Source organism: Passer domesticus, chromosome 1, assembly GCF_036417665.1.
Source record: "Passer domesticus isolate bPasDom1 chromosome 1, bPasDom1.hap1, whole genome shotgun sequence".
Taxonomy (NCBI): Eukaryota; Metazoa; Chordata; class Aves; order Passeriformes; family Passeridae; genus Passer; species Passer domesticus.
The window spans coordinates 111,269,916-111,287,403 of NC_087474.1; the positions used below are offsets into that span (position 1 = coordinate 111,269,916).

Below are 17,488 nucleotides of genomic sequence, written 5' to 3' on the forward strand. Positions count from 1 at the left end.
AGCCTGACATACAGGAAGAAAAACTAACTTTCTGGTTATAAGCTTTTTGATATCCCACACTTCCTCCAAAGACATGGCTAAAACCCTACAGCAGAATAAAGGAAAAAGAAATCCTGTTATTTAATCAGAGAAAGAAAAAAAAAAAGACTGAAACAAAGGAAAGAGAAGGGAAAGGACTTCCTGAATCAGACACAGATTTCCTAAGGGGCAGAAAAGAGCAAAACTAGAAGTCATTTGGTTTTATAGTTCATCTTGAATTGAATTTTGCTCTGTGTTTTAAACTTAACGTCACCTTTCTTTCTTCTGGGGAAATTTTATGGTTGGATTTTTCGAGGATTTATAAATCCTTGAAAATTTTGAAAACTTCTAGTAATTTACCATTGTCTGTAGGTCTGTTTAGGGACTATTAGGTCATGCTTTAAGGGACAAACTGCAAGGAAGAGGGAACATGGCTCAGGAATCTGCTAGTGGACTGTGGGGCTGCTCATGCTACAAATCCAGCTGATGGTGACGGTGACCAGAAAGTGCTTGGAAGCTCCTACTGAATTATAAAACAATGCTAGTCCATGTCATCCCAAATAAACAACTCTAAAGTGTTACTTTCTACAGGCATTGAAAGGCAACGTTTAGGATGAATAGTCATGAGACTGCCCTGCTTCCTTTAAGGATGTTGTCTCCCTCTTCTCAGTGAACTGATATACTGTCCCCACTATTACTCTCCTTGCGTCATATAAACAGAGTTTTAGGACTGCCTTTTCCCAAGGTTGCTCTCTGATGAAATTTATACAATCATCAGTAACACTCACTTAGGTTTTCCTAGAAACTAAGGTGCCATGTGGTTGCACTTTGCAAATATGAAATTTTCAACCCCTGTTCCTTGTCGCTAGCTGCCCATGGGGTAGAAAAAAAATGGTTTTGGGAAGGGAGATGAGGAAATGGAGGTCAGTTTGGAGCAACAATTTACAATGAGTGTATCTTCCCTCCGGCTACTGTTGGCAATTAAAACACTCCCCAGACTCCAAGAAGTGCTGCACCCTCTCATTTCACCTTATGTGTTGAACCAGGATGTGTGAGTTAGGATGCTGCTTGCCACAGCCAGCATGAAGTCACCTCCAAAGAGCAATGCAGCTCACCCTCAGCTGAGAGGTCTCTCTTGCTGTTCATAAAGGGAGAAACAGTGAGGGACTCACCAGAGTGCTAATAAATGCTGCAAATGGATAACTGCCCACTGGGCATTAGGTACATTTAAAATTAAGAGAAGTGTGACCCTCGAGCTACAGCGTCCTACTTAACATATTTTGCCTCCAAAAATACAGTATCGTCTTTGGCTAAATTTTAAACAAACCTTTAAGTTTAAAATCTTGCCATAAAAGTGTGTAAATACGCCTAAATATAATTTTTGGCCTCACCCTTTCAGGACTAGCATAGTGGTGAGCCCTAATCATATCTGTCCTATGAAAAATAAAAAGTGGTGAGCACATATACACAGGTGTCCCTCTGAGGATCTGCCTGCCCTGGCATTTTTATTCATATTTGAGTTTTCTGTCTTATGGTTTGCAGAAAAGTAATTCTGAACCAATTCCATATATGGGACACAATGATGGAATATTTCAGTAGATATACTGAATGCCATACATCTGATAAATACTGACACATGGTTTCATGCTATTATTTTTCTAAATTTAAATGTTATACCAATCATAAACAATTAGCTGTGTAAATAACTGATTTTTTTCAGGGCTTTGGCCAAACAAGTAACTGAACAAAGTCTTCATTTAAAGTTATTCTGAAACAAAGCCATTTTCTTTTCCTGTAGAACTTCAGAAAAACAATAAACAGTTTGATCTCAGAGATTTGTTTTACTTTTCTGTTGAAAGTTAAATCCACATAAATTAGAAAGAAAGCAGTTATTTTAGAAGATGTTGCAATGAAATGTTTGAGCTTTTTCTGGTTTTTGCCAATTCTTTTCCTTGGCTCAAAACATGCTCTTGTAGATTATTCTGATCAACCCAAACTTTTTTTTTTTCCCTTGAAAAAGAAATGTTCCTTTTATTTTGGTTCCACTTCTGAATACAGTCTCCTGTTTTAACAGGTCACGGCTGCTGGGGAATAGCTTTAAGGACTTGTCTAACTGATGTCATATGGCAGGCATGAAAATAAAACTACAAGGAAGGAACTGAAATAATCATCATTGGATTAATTATTCCACAGAAATTCAACTGGCATGATTATAACATGTGGTGGTTTCTTCTGAAACATGACTGCTCTTTCCAGAGTCTCTATATACTGATCTATTCCAGCTGTAGTGAGTAAAAACCAGAGGCTCTTCTCCAAGCTAGATTTTACATAAATGCTGGGATACATTAAGTGCACATGCTCCAAATCTGGCTTGAGTTTTGTGGTATAAAAATGGCAATATGCTAAAATTTAATAAGTGATGTATTTGAAAGTAACTATATAGATAGAAAGAAAACAGTATTTCATGGCCAACCAGTCCAGACTTGCCATCAACTCCTCAGATGCCATGGAAGGTTAAACCTTCTCTTAGGACATCTCTGAAGATCTGCTTCTGCTGTCTGGGCCTTGGCAGAGGACCTATGAAATGTCTTACCTACACTCATGATCAATTAAGATTTAATTGTAGTCTTACCTCTGCCTAGGAGACCATTAATTTACAGAATAGGAATTTTTCAAAAGAGAATACTTAACCTCAAGACCATTTAGACAATAAAAGCAGTCAGACAAGAGGAGAGGGTTTACAGAGCATGATAAAAGGACTGCAAAATGCATAGCCTTTGTTGAAAAAACCGTGGAACAGAAAAATCCTTGGAGTGCCAGTAGGAAGGGTTTAGTTTGGCGACGCCCCTGTGCCTCCTTGCAGGAGGCCCATGGGCCGCGAGGCTGGGTTTCACAAACGCGCTGAGGCGGCTTTCTTTATCTGCAGGAGTGCTCGTGCAGGCTGTGAAGGTCACCTTGACAAATGAACTTGCCTGGCGGAAAAAACCTCCTCCACTAGTAAATTAGCAGGAAGGGACTGAGCTTGTTTTGCAGGGCCCATTGCGATAGCCGTAAGCCAGGACCATATATACACTGGAAACAGTGTCTGGAGCTGTGTGAGGGGGGAGCTGGGCTTTGTGCTGAATTCACAAACACTTCTCAGGGTTTTTCTCAGGTGGCTCTTTGATCTTTGGACAAACACTGTTTCCCCCCTTAGTTTTCAGTCAAATTGTCAAAGGTGACTTCTGAAAATATTCTCCTATTACGTCCTCCAAGAAAAGCCTGTATTGCTTCTTGCATTAAACAGCACCATAGACAAGCTTTTATTTATTCTAATTCCAAAGATTTACAGAACAGTTGCCTAAGGAAGCCACTCAGTGTCCCTTACAGCCATATTTCTTTAAAAGCTAAACCAGAAAGGCCAAAAATAAAAAGATTGCAGTCTGGAAGAAGAGTTACTGACTGATGAGGACATGAATAGCAAACAATCCAAGTCACATGGCAAGAAGAAGAAGAAAATAATTGCTCGTTTTTGCTGATGTTGCTGATGCATTGTTATAAACTATACCACTGATGACATTGCTGAGGCCATTTCACCTGGAAAGAAGGACCTGAGATGATTGTCTGTAATACTACTGTTTCCTATATTCTCCAGAACCAATTTCTCACAACAATAGACAATAGAATCATAGAACCATAGAATGTTACAATACTTTGTGTTGGAAGAGACTTTTAAGATCATTAGTTCCACCCCCCAACCATGTTCCAACATTTCATCATGAGTCCAACCACACTTACAGCCTGAAACAAGTTGCCTCAAAGAGGCTTTTCTAGGTATAGTTTGGATTATTCCTCAAAAGAAGTGAAATTATGACCCTTAAAAGAAATCTTTTCTCCTGTTCCTTCCCCATTTTGCTTTTTCTCATCCCAAATCATCTTTCAAACTTGTTTTTCTTTTACTTCTGCTTGATGTTGCTCCATGTCTTTGACGCACAGGGAAATGTTAGGGGTAGGGTTCCTGCTGTCTAAAATGATTGCCTGCCTCTCTACTCCAAAACAAGAATATTCATAACATATGATGTGGGCTGAGTGTTCAAAGATTATTATAAAGAGTATAGAAAACCCAGGATGCATGACATCAAGGGCTAAAGGATTACTGCAGCTTTAGCAAAAACAGAGGAACGTTGTTTAAACCCAAACAAAGCCAAGCAATGGGTAAAAGCCCTGGCTTACTGATTGCCAAATGTAAGACATTTATTCTCCTTCCTCCCTTAGATGTTAACCAAGTACTTCTGAACTAACTACAGCTAAACCACTGTAATGTGTCGAGATATTTTTTATATTAACAGATGTTCTTCAAAAGTATCTCCTCTTTGGAATGTAACTTCAAAAGTAACTGCCAGATTCATATTTGGCCAGTAACTTTTATTTTAAGAACTGGAGTGAGTTTCTGATGAGCTGGAGTGAGTTTCTGATGACCAATTTGTTTCTCCTTAAAGGTGCAGATTTAATTTGGACAAAATACCTTACTGGTTTTACTTATTAGGTGATGTTAATTTAATCAGCACAATTACTTGAGGAGGACTGTAAATCATTAAATGTGTTCCAGGAAAAGGACTTTTAAAAATCCCTAACTAAACAGGCATCACATCTGAAAATTCTGTTGGATACAAACAGACAAAGGAAAAAAGAAGTTTTACTTTCTATATACAATTATGACTTTGAATATGCTCAATCCATGACAAATTGCCCATTCCCAAGGTCCATTTCTTTAAACAGAAACATACGTAAGTCCAAGACATATCTAATTACAATGTATAAATATTTGGTTAGTCTAAGATTTTGCTAATTATTTGACATGAAAGCAGAACTGGGCCTGGCAGTTAAGCAGAATTTGGGATGCCTGTCTTGTACAATGCAGGGAAATAGAAGATAAGACAAAAAAAACTTCTATTGCCAAGTTTAAAAGAAAGAACCTATGTTACTCATTCTATCACAGACAATTCAACATAAAAAACCAGAAATACATGACATATGAAAATATTAGCATGAGATTAAAAAAAAAAAAGTGCTATCTACCCTTGCCATAGGGCATGAACTGCAGCTGACACCACAGATCTATTTTCCTGGCTTCAATCCAGAGAACTAGAGCCCACTATGATCAGCACTTGGCACACCCAGAGCAGCCAAACTCATGTCAGTGCCACCTAAGGACCAAGACCATCACTAGCACTGCTGAAAGTAGTGTTTTTCCTTTAATTGTGCAGACCTTAATGGCTGAAGGTACTGGAGACTCAGGCTGGCAAAGACACTGGGAAATGGGCACGTTCCTTGTCAATGTAAATGCCTTCAAAAGCCTGAATAGGGTTCCTGCATGCTTTCAAGATCAAGGCTTTCCTCAGCATTGAGAAATCTCTGGCTTCAACAGCACTGTCCTGCAAACAAGATATACCTGGACCCATGGTTTTCATGAACAGAGATGGACGAGCACTTCAGGGCCAGCCTGAACCTGCCTTTCACAGCTTTTGTTTCCCAGTCCCTCTCACACAAATCCAGGTGGGGAGCCTGGGGCGGACACCAGCCACATGACAATGCCACAGGTTTCATGGAGTCCTGCAAGATGGTTATCTGACAGTTAGTTCCTCTTGCAAGACTCTGTTGCAGCAAAGCTCCTCAGCTCCCTGATGTGCATTTAGCAGCTGGTACTGATCCCAGCACCAATGGTTTCACTGGCAGTGCTTTTTTGGCATTGGCAAGACAGAAGAAAATTGTTGATTAAAACTAATTGAAAGCTCTGGATCAGAGAGACAAAATTCAAGATATTTGATAAAAGATGATGTTTCAAACAGGCTTTTGTGGCAACACTGCCAAGACTACAGTAACAGTCTCCTTTGCCAGCTGATGCAATTGCAGGCAGTGCTCTTCAGACCTTCCAATGGACAAGTGTATCACGAGGCCTCATAAGAGCTGAGAAGGCAATTTATGTCTTACAGGACATGAGCTGCTAACTTACTGGTGGTTTATAGCTGATTGGGTAAAGCACGGGGAAAACTTGTAAAGGGGAGGTAGTGAAATCTGACAATGTCACCCACACAGGACACATACAAGCACTAACTGATGAAGATGCCCCTTACTGTCTGCCCCACCATCTGGTTGGGGGTTTGGGTGCAAAAGACCTACCAGGAATTCCCATGAAAATCCATTTCTTGACAGGTCTGCAGTGCTGTGTCCAGTATTCTGGACAAATTCCAGCATATACCCAGCTCTGTTTACAGTGATCATGAAATTTCAGTGTGCTGCTTATGCCACCTGTGTTTATGCCACCTGTGTCTGTTTCTGTGTGCTGTGAAAATGTTGTGTACTATTATTATTATTATTATTATTATTATTATTATTATTATTATTGTTCACTGGAGGTGTGAGTCAGACACAAAAGCCTCTTGCTTGCTGTCCTTTGTACCAGCTACCCTGAGAATTACTGTTTACCATCAGCCCACCTGTGCCCATGCAGAGTGCTGTGCTCCCTAGCCATGTTCTGACTGCAGTTCAGGCAGAAAACATCATTTTATAACCCTAAGATGGCTGCATTTCAGTGATGGAATTGCTTCTTTCTCACTAATACACTCAAAAAGTTAGGGGTATAATAAAAGCATAGCAATAAAAACAAAAAGCCAGAGATTTCCCCATACTCAATTACAGGGCAATTTTAAACCTGTTGCCTTGGGCCCTATAAGGCATAGTGCTCTGGTCCAGTGAAAAATTATTTCTAGTCTCAGAGGGTATGGACACATGTGGGTTCAATCCAATCAATGATCCAGGACTATACTTTTGTCTTTTTCAGGCCCTAGGTTAATCTCGTTACTGAGGAAAAGAAGTACATATTTCCTTTATTTTTGTTTCTGGCTGGCTGTTTAGACAATACATCAGCTATTTGAAGACAGATGGAGGTTTGCAATGCTGGTAGAACTTTATTGCAGTGGAAGTGGAGAGTGAGCAGAAGGGGCAGAGGAGCAGAAGTGGTGTTCCTATAGAGTGGGTTTTTCCACATGGCTAAAATGCTGCGTGTCTGCACTTCAGCAGCACAGCTGATGCACTGCAGGTGACAAACACAGCCCCCACAAATACACAGACACATGCATGGATGCATGTAGAACACAGGCAGGACCACACCACAGTGAATGTGTATACCTCAAGGATTTTTAAAGCATTAAGCTGATAGAGGAATTACATAGCCTGACCCCAAAACTAAAACCTTGAGCTGATTTGCCATGACAGCAAAAAGTGTCTCTGCTTGCTTCATCATTCCTTTCTCACCATGGTCTTCAGACTAGTTACAAATCTGGCTATAAGATTTGAAAATTTTCTTAGTAATTGTAATTTACAGCAGCTCTTCACAAAGATTCACTATTATTGGAAAGAGATGAAAGTTGAGTTCACGGAGGTTGCACATCATGTTGACAGCCACATTTGGAGTTATCGACTTGAAATATTTAATGTAGTGTGTGCTGTCAGACACACCACGAATTCTGGTTTAGTAGGGATTTCTCTGATTTGATTTAACAGCCTATTGCCCCTTTGGAGTAGATGCCGAGTATGCCCGAGAATTTATTACACACTTTCCTTTCTGCTCTGTAGCTGAAGTTTTTCACAGGCTGAGCAAAAGGAGTTTTGAATAACTCTAGGTAGGACCTCAATCAAGTGAAAATATTGTCCCCTGGAGTTTCCTCAAAGGCCAGCTGTCTGTTCTGGAGTTTCCACTGTAGGCATTCAGTGGTCTAATCCTGCTTGAAACTGACTATTCAGAATAAAAAACATGGGTGTTGGGGTGGAGTGGAGAAGGAAAAATCTCACTTACAAGTGCCAGGACTCAGAGCTGGAAAGAGTTTTTTTAAAAAAAACAGAAAAATTAAGCAAGGTCTGATTCCTTTGAGGTGCTCAGCACACTGGCCATGATCCAGCAAAGCACTTAAACATTAAGTGTGCTCTGGGGAGTGCCGCAGTGAACAGCCTGAGCAATAAGTACCCAGCAGGATCAAGCTCCAAATAGGGACCAGACATAAACCAGATGGCATTATGTCAGCTCTGCCATATTAATAAGTTATTTACTTTGCATTTTAATATCTCTCTCCCTTTTTCTCCTTTTTCTCCTTTTTTTCTTTGCCTTTTCTATAAAACAATTAATGTGTACTAGCAGAGGAGGGCAATGCACTGAAATTGCCCCTTATCACCTTTTCGCAAGTACGGAGTTAAAGCAAGAGTTGGGAAAGTGGCTGCTTGTTTTTAACTTAAAACTAAACCAGCAGTGCTTGGAAAAGGACCATCAGGAGTTTGGAGCTGATGAAGGAAGGAAAGTGCTGACTGTCCTCTAATAAGCTTTTCAAACACGTGTTTAGTGTGCTACTGTATGTGAGAGAATCAGTGCCTCCATCAGAGGTTATTGGAATGCCTTGGGGTTTTCTGGGGATGGGGGGCAGGTAGGATGGCTGAGCAGGAACAGTGGAAGGCAGCTTTCTGCCTGTTTATAAACTGGGTTCAAACTGAACTGAAGTGAAAATGCTGCCAGGCAGTGTCCAGCACTCATGTATCCACTGAGGTCACCTGCCAGGAGGCAGCAGGAAAAAAATCAAATTCTAGTTGCTGCTTTGTTTTCTTAAACAAGCTCATGGCTTTCCCCTTTTTCCTTTCCAGCATGGTTACAACTATCACCAGAACTTCCTCAGGCTTGTGACTTGTGCAGAGGCCAGTTTTTCCATGGATGTTTTTGAAACTGAGCACTGCCCCACTGGAAGCTGTCCTAGCTGGAGCCACTTTGCTGCAGGGAGGACGTGGGCTCCAGCTGAGGTGGGACATGTGCCTCTTTCTCTGCACTGCTGGCTCTCAAGACAGAGCAGTCTGGGCTTAAGTCCGAGCCTCAGAGCTTGGATTAGGGCACGCCAGCTGGCTGCCAGGCAGGTTAGGGGTATTTCTGCACAGGCTGCAAGTCATCACTTTGTTGGAGCTTTGCATGTGTGTGGGTTGTGCAGTTAAGACTGAAGAGGAAATTTCTGTGATCATTTTAGCATTCAGGCAACTGGAAAAGGAGCTGATGGAGGCGCCAGACCTTTGCTTTCATGACTGCATTAATCTTCTCCTGGCTGTGGAGAGAAATTTTAGATGAACTTAACATGTGTTCTCAGAGCTTTCATTCTCAAAGTTATTTATGCTGTGGATCCTGAACTGATGAATGATAATGCCAGTGAATTGGCCAATATAAATTAAACTTCACTGGATAAAAATTTTAGTGACAATTCCTGCTGCTGTGTTGTTATGTAAGAAGTTGATAGTTGAGTACCATGACCTGGAACTTTTGAGAAACATAGATTTTCCTATCACAAAAGTTAGTGGTGGAGACTGAGGAAGCAATAATACCCCTTTATTTAACATCTATGTATCATCCAAGAAAAATCTTTTCTTAGGTGTAGTTATGGAGTTCTTGTGGTCCAGGGAAAGGAGTTTCAGATGAACATAATTATAAGAGTTAAGACATAATGTTATTACTGCTGGAAAAGGTCCTAATTAGCAAATGAGCTATATTAACTTCCATGTGAAAGTTCTGTCCATGGCAAATGTGACATAATTCAAAGTAATTCTATCATGAAAGAAGTAAAAGCCTAGTTAAGTTACTTTTTATTAGCTATGCGCTAAGAGCAAGTCCCTAAATGGTTATAAAAGCTCACAGTGTAAGTGGCAGTTTGTTTTGTCATCACAACTTGGTTGTGATTCTGAGCCCCAATAGACTGGGAAAGAATGAAAGTAGCTTGGGGATAGCTGATTACCAGACAGAACCTATGAGTTTGATGGGAATTTTACAGTAACTTTTGATCAAGCAAGGAACAAACAAAAACTAAGCCATTTTGCTTTTGTGAACTGCCTAGTCCTCTAGAGCTGTCCTCCAGAAGATGATCCATAGATGCAGTTGTCACAACTGCAGGAGGTGCACCAGTCTGTGGGTGGGTTTTTCTTTGGTTCTCCTACACTTTCTGTCCACAGATTTGCCGTAAATCTGCAGTTCTGAAAACTGACAGGGAGAGTTTTCTCACTTCACTGTAACATTTTGAGGCAATGATATGAACTGAGGAAATGGTCAGTAGGACCCCAGAGCACGCCCTGGCATAGCCCACAGTCAAGCTTAGTAGTCATCTGAATTTGTCCCTCATGAGCAACTGGACGATGCAATTAATTGCCCCAGGTGTCCATCTGTGAAAAAAGTACAACCCAACAATTTTGTACAGAACATTTCTATATGAAGCAGAATATGACTAACAATGTGCAAATCAAGTCCAGCAAACCTTGCAGGAAACGCAGGGCAAGTGCTACTCAGAGTAAGTTTATGATAAAGTTTGTGTCCAATGAAAATTAGACAACCACAGCAACTCAGAGGAGCCACAGAGCTGCTCTCATTATTTATCTTGTCAATGGGATTAAAGCAGCCCATCCATCAAAAAATGTTCAAAGTACTTAGAAATACAGTAAATCATAAAATTTTCTATGGTACAGACAATACATGTGTCTAAGTCAAGGCTTTCTACTAAAGATATTATCTGATTGCTTTTTTCAACGGAAAACAAATTAATTTCATTTTTGTTAGGCAAACATTGGACAGTAGCATGAGGTCAATGACAGCTAACCAAGAAGCTGCGCTCTTATCGTAATTTCCAGGGAAGCAGGACTTTCCTATTTACATATCGTATGGGATAGCAGTCAAAACTCAAATACAGTGTAGTAAATCATTTGACTGTTGGCATTTCAAGGGTTGCATCAAAGAAATGTAGAGAATCAGTCAAAACCTTCTGCCATCAGGTCTGCTATGAATATGTATTTTCGAATGCTTTCTTTGTGAAAATGCCCAGTAACATGTGTTTCAGTTACTTGTTTAGACTTCTGAGCAACAATTTCTACAATCCCTATTCAATATTCTAGTCACAAACATTCTTTTCCACATAATCCAATCACATAACTTTTCAACAGCTTTAATTTCAACAAGTGCATGATTAAATCAGTAATTTAAGTAAAGCACCACATCAAAACAAACCCCCGAGTTCAAGAACAAGCCTCAGCTAAAGAATTTTGATGATCTTTCATCTACTTTCATCATGGTTTTAGTCTATCCTTCATTTTACTACTTAGTAATAGAAAAGTGTATCTACTCAGAAAGATCTCTTCTAATGCCATCAAATATTACCCATTTTCAAAGAAAGACTAGCCAAGATTTTGTCAACAAGGCAAATGCAAAAAAATCCCTCAGCCACCGAGCAAGAGGCACTTGTGGGACAGCCATTCAAGTAGATCTTAGGTATGTTTTCTTTTTTACTTTTGCGCTTTTTATTAAGTAATTGCCACTTTACCCTTAAACTCTGAGTTCTCTTCTAAGTTCCTTTAGATTCTATTAATGATTGGAAGTTTTCTTGCTTAAGGTTCATATGTGTGCTTTATTATTTTATTTTATCTTTATGCAATGATACATTCTGAGTATACATATAGGATGACATAAATCTCCACCAATCTTCTCATTTTAGGCACTTAAAAATTATATATCTATATATTTCTATTCATTTCAACTGATGTCTATAATCAGCATTAATTCAATTATTCACTTTTAGAAGATACAACATCACCTGCAAAAACCAAAATACTTTCCTTATTCTTAAAATCTACAGGACTCATTCCAAAATCACAAGACTAACTCAGCAAAAGTCAAAAGTAATACCAAAAGCACACAGAGTATCACAGGTAGAGGAAAAAAATGTCACAATTAATACTTACAGAATTTCTTAAAATCTAGCTATGTCTTTCAAGCTGCTGGCCAGAGGACAGCTGTGCATGAGGCAGAGACACAAACAGAACACCTTTTGTTACCTGTTCACAAGACTATTTGAAGCCCACTAAAAAGTAAACTTCTCTTACAAAATGACAAAATAATAATAAGAAAAAACACATACATGATTTTGCATCAGCTCTTTTTCTTTCTGCACAGCAATTCCCATGAAGATTGCAACGTAGAAATTTTTTTTTCTGTTAGTATTGCTCACTTTGAGTTTTTATAGCTGCTTGGAGATCTGCATCATTGTATTTGATTTCAGCTAATCAAGCATACAAATGAACAGGAATGCAGACACACAGCACTGTAAAAAACACAGAAGGAAGTTTTTTCAAACAAAATCCCTTTATTAGGCAGAGGTTCCAGTGATGCAATCAGAATAGGAAGGAAAGTCTGTGTTGCTTCATTGTTTTGTTTGGATTTTGGGGTCCACTGCTAACTTGTGATAATATTTCCATTTGTAAGTATATTTCTCTGAGTGCAATCCAAAAAAGTGACTGTGATGAATCTAAAAGGAAAAATATCCCATTGAACTTGCTAAGTTTTTCCATCATGAGCGACCATTACAGAATTGTCCCACTCAATTATCTTTCCTGTGTAGCTCAGTAGTTTTGGCTAAACTCAGTAGTTTCATTGTTTTTCATCAAAGTCTAATAAATGCACAAAGTGGATGCAATAGAAATGCAATTACAGAGAAATTCAATAAGTGATTCATCCCTGTGTGGAATTTAGGAGTTTCTAAACAAGAGAATGGAGTGAATAGGATAAATGGCAAAAAACCCCAAAAACTGCAATGTGTCGAAGATACTGAGTCAGTCTCAGAATGCTGACACAATCCATCTAGATCTTCAGAGGCAAGCCCAAAGCCGACTGTCACCAGGAGGAGTTCTAGGTCTGACTTTCAGTGTGGTCATATGTCAATTACATTTGTAATCCAAAGACTCAACTCTGTCTAGCCTCCACAGTTCAACAGCTAAAACAAACATGTACTCTTCTCCAGAGTGACTTATCTGATCAGCCCACCACAGCACCTAACTCTAAACAGGATTTTCCAGGAGTCACGAACAGAGCACTGTGTTGTCTCTCTGGCTTTAGATATCATGGTTTAAGTGCGAGAAAGGGCAGAAATGTCAGCTCAAGCAAAGAGGAATTTTCCTTATGGCTCCCAAACATAAAATGCACAACAGCAGTCTTGCAAAGTAAGCAAACTCTTTTCATCAAATGTGGAATTGATTTAGAAGATTAAGAGGTTTCCTTCCCTTCTGTAAGAATATGTCACTCCTCTCACTGTATGCAGGGAGGTGTTGTTCATTGTTTATCCCTGAGATGTACTCATTGCTTTCAAGTGATCTTCAGGAGATGGTAAGTTTGGTCTGCTATAACCGCATCATAGGGCATTACTCATTTTATAGGTACTTAGAAATGATGGAAAAGTGGTAGTTTTTAAGTTTTTAACTAAATACAGATAATAGAAAAGTACAGAAAAATAAACACTGAGCTTATTATCTTCAGCTATACCAGTTGCTTAAGTATACTGATGTCAGTGTTTTAAGACTCTGTGAAGATGGCCAAAGCCATAAGTATGTGTTTTCTCTAAAGATACCAAAAAAACTCCACTGTCTATGATTTTCCTGTTATTTCTGGTATATGGTGCAAACTGATGTACTTAATTTCAAAGATTAATCCCATACTAAGTTTAAATTTATTCAAAGTCTTCAAAAATTGCCTATCACATGTTATCATTATGTCCAGTGAATTAAAGGGATATGGCTATTTGTGAGCCCTGCAGGTGTGTATCATGTCAGAATTTGGGTCATTCTTATTGTTGCACAGCCTGAGGTCCCCTTGGTTTGTATGAAATATAAAATCTATCCCAGTGATGGAAACTTGTCACCAATAGTCTCAAAGGAGGTAACCCAATCTAGCCATCCACTCCACCGATATAATTAGGAATGCACTTTGTCAGCCTTTGAGGGTTTAACTACAGCTGGCTGGGTTCAAGGCAGTCTCAGAAACCAATCTGTTTTTAGTAACACCATCTCCTTCACAAAATTACAGACATACTTTCAGCAGATATACCCAGCTGACTGCTGAATGATGCTTTTCCACCCACTTTTGCAGTGGTCAGTGTCTTTTTCAGCATAACTGAAGCACAGGATCAATGCCATGAAATGATTCAGAAACCAAAGGCTGAACTGACAGCTCAAGAATAAAGGTTATAAACCTTATTTACAGTGTTTGAATGTGGCTCAATGCAGTTTCTGAACATCATCATATTTCTGATCCAGCTGATGAAATTTAATTAGAAAGGAGATTCTAATGGATATTCAGATGCTGACTGGCCTCAGTATTGTTTAAGAAATAAAAGTTTTCAAGCTCTATTCTTCCAGAAAATCAGAACTCTACTCTTCAGATGGATTACCTAAGCTAAAGGGGAAAAAAATCTAACCTAATAAAAATGTAAAATCTTCTTTAAATTTATACATCAGAACTAGCACTGGATCCCTGCTGTACCCTTGATTGTTCTACTGGAGTCTACAGGGATTCAGATGATGAATACTTTCATATTGTTGTCAATAAGCTTTTCTAAGTGAGTATCACAAGCAGCACTCCTTTTTCATGTGCTTTTCCTTTGTAGGAATCTGATTTGCACAAAAGAACAAGTTATTCTGCTATGGTTTAAGTAAATTGGGTAAAGCTTCTCTTCCAGGCTGCAAAGTATTTGAGAAAAATGCAGTGTAACTTTATACCTGTTTATGTACCTCAACCTGAAAATACCCAACCTAACCTATTAATCAGCAGAGTGGCCTGTTCAGAAAAACACATACCCTTTTTTTTTTTTTTTTTCCTTTCCCTTATCAGTCCTGAAACATTAGTTTAAACACTTTGAATTCCAGCCTTCAAGTTTCCTACAGCTGTGTCAGTAGGATGGACACAGGCTTCCCAGGGCCAGAAGCCAGCAGCTGAGGTAGTGTATCACCGTGGCTGTTTTTTGGCTTGGGCAAAATCTCTGTGCTAACGTGGCCCTACAGCTCCTGGACACAGGCACAGGGAGCTCAGATTTGCTTGCAGCCACCCCATGAAAGTATGTTCTGAATTCCTGTGTGCAGTCATTACGTGGCAATCATGATACCCACTAAAGCCACGGATTTATTATCTTGCTGTTAAACCGTATGATGTCAGGCTGAATCTCTTTGGTTTTGTATTTTCTTTTCATTGCTTTATTTGGTTCTTTTTTGCCTGTAATGGAGATTTTCAGCAGAATATAGACATCACAGCTGGGCCTAAGTACTAATGGCACACAAATTCCTGTGCCATTAGTGTCCTGTGTCTGAAAGCAAAAAAAATACTGTGAAATAATAAAGCAATACACATCCTGCTTATTTCAGAAATTGTTTCATGTAAGGAGGAGAAGGTTACTTCTGAAAATTACAACTTAACTGTATCTTTTAGAATTCTTGATAGCACTAAGTGTTAATTATAGACATCCTTCTTATCCACATGAATATCATACGCCATGTTTGAATCTGGAAAGAGAAAATGAGTCTCCAAGGACATCCTATGACAGTAAACTCCATGTACAAATGCGTGATTACTTAAAACAAGTGATTTATTGTTGCATGACATGTAAGGCAATTAACTGCAGATTTGCTTGTGTTTGGTGTAGACTGGAGCAAGCTGTTTTGGCTTGCATGATCTTACTGCATTGCTGAGTGTGGCACAGTTAACTTCAGGAGAGGGTTAGCTAAATCTTGTAGAACAAATTTAGTAGTTAAAAAAAGGCATAAGAGATGGAGTCCATTAAAGATGAAATGCATTTTGATCACACAAAATAGCTGCAGAATCAATGTCTCTCCCAAAAATATGTGGTGTGCCTCCTAAATACAGAACATGCAGATCCCGTATGATGAAGAAAGCTCTTCAAAAATTGACATGGGTTCTCTTGTTTGTTTATTTTTAATTGCTTCGCTTTCTCAGAGGCAACAGATGGTTTGAACAAATATGCTTGAAGAAAATTCCAGTTAATATTTGACTTGCAGGACAAGAAATTCTAATGTTTGCCATATACTCTGTGGATTGTCGATGACATATGGGTAACCATAAACTTCATGCTCTATCTATGGGCTTGCACACATTCTACACACACAGGTAAATGAGAATAAATGAATACTTCCAGAAAATTTAAATTACCAGTAATGTTAAATTCACATGGGTTAATTGCTTTTGCTGATTGAAATAAAGAAGGAGGGAAGAAAGCAAGCAAACAAGGCATCATCAAAGAATTGCAGCAGATCACAGGGTCTTATAGTGAAATGCATCCTCTGAGTGAAGATGTAAGAAAGACCTCATATGAGGCAGGCAGTATTGTTTCAGCAGGTGACAAAAGATTCCCATGTACTTAAAAGACCTCTTTCCTCTGCTTGGAAGGTTGTCCTGTCTTCCTTCTCCCCACCCTCTCTCCAAAAGTGAGCACTTGCAATTTAAAATCCTGCTGCAGCTTGAGTACCAAGGCTTCCCTTGCCTCTGTTCATCAGGATAAACTCTCTGCTTCCATTCACCTCCTTGCACATCCATGACATGGGCACCACCTGGCCCAAAATGGCCAAGGACATCCGAGCCTGAAAAACCTCTTCACAGAATGCCCTAGGTCCTCGTGGTCTGTGTTTCACCTGTATTTACAACAAAGATTTTATAATCATCTCTGATACATCCAGACAAATATTTAGAACTCAAGTTTTCAAAATATTTGAGTAATGGAGGGAAGCACTGCAAAAAGATGACAGTGACTCCACTGTTATGTTTTAATTATCTGAGACCTCATACAGATGCCCTAATCTGCAAGAATATTGTTAAAGAAGTCAGCCTGACTTGAGACAGGAGACAGCATAATCAAATCATGCCCTGTAAGTAAAATTGACAAAAATATGAGTTCTAATGACTTATTCCATTTCTATTAAATTCAGAGTAAAACTATTACTACACCTAAGTGTCTTTTAATTCAGTCCATATGTACAAACAAGACTCATATCCCACTTGCTCTTTCACTGCCTGAATTATTATTGATGTTTTATTAAATTAGAATTAAAAAAAAAGGACTAATTCATATTGGATTGAATGCTACAACTATCCAGTTCTTACTCTTATACCAAGGTTAACCTTAAAAAGGATCTGTCATTCTCACATCTAAATTTCATTCTGACCACTAGGTATGATGATCACTGGGCCAGAAAACAAGATTGGATGACATTTTGTTCTGAGTTTTCACTAGCCAGAGAAAGAGAAACTGATGTTCAGGAGGCTCTCCACTGCCATACCTATATCTTGCATTGGTTAATGCGGAGTCTGGCTATCTGCAGACTCTGTGGGGATATAGTTAGCAAAGAACCTACTATTCCATGAGTCAGATTCAGGCCTTTATACATTTATTATGCCTTTCCCAAGTCTGACCATTTGAAAGCTGGGGGCTTTTTTATTAACTTTATTAGAATATGAAGACTTACAGCTCTAGAACTTCTTCCATCTCTGGCAGCAAATTGTGAGAGTGGTCTGAGGGCTGATGTCCTGAGGTTTCATGTACTGGTGTTTAAAACACAGTTCCCTGGCTTGCCTCTTGCTTTACTTGTCTTTCATCTG

General features: G+C 39.1%; 1 protein-coding gene across 2 annotated transcripts in view; it reads right to left on the minus strand.

The window, feature by feature from the left end:
- ARHGAP28 (Rho GTPase activating protein 28) overlaps window positions 1-17,488 on the minus strand; it is a 76,522-nt gene that overhangs the window by 51,865 nt on the left and 7,169 nt on the right. The window lies entirely within an intron of this gene.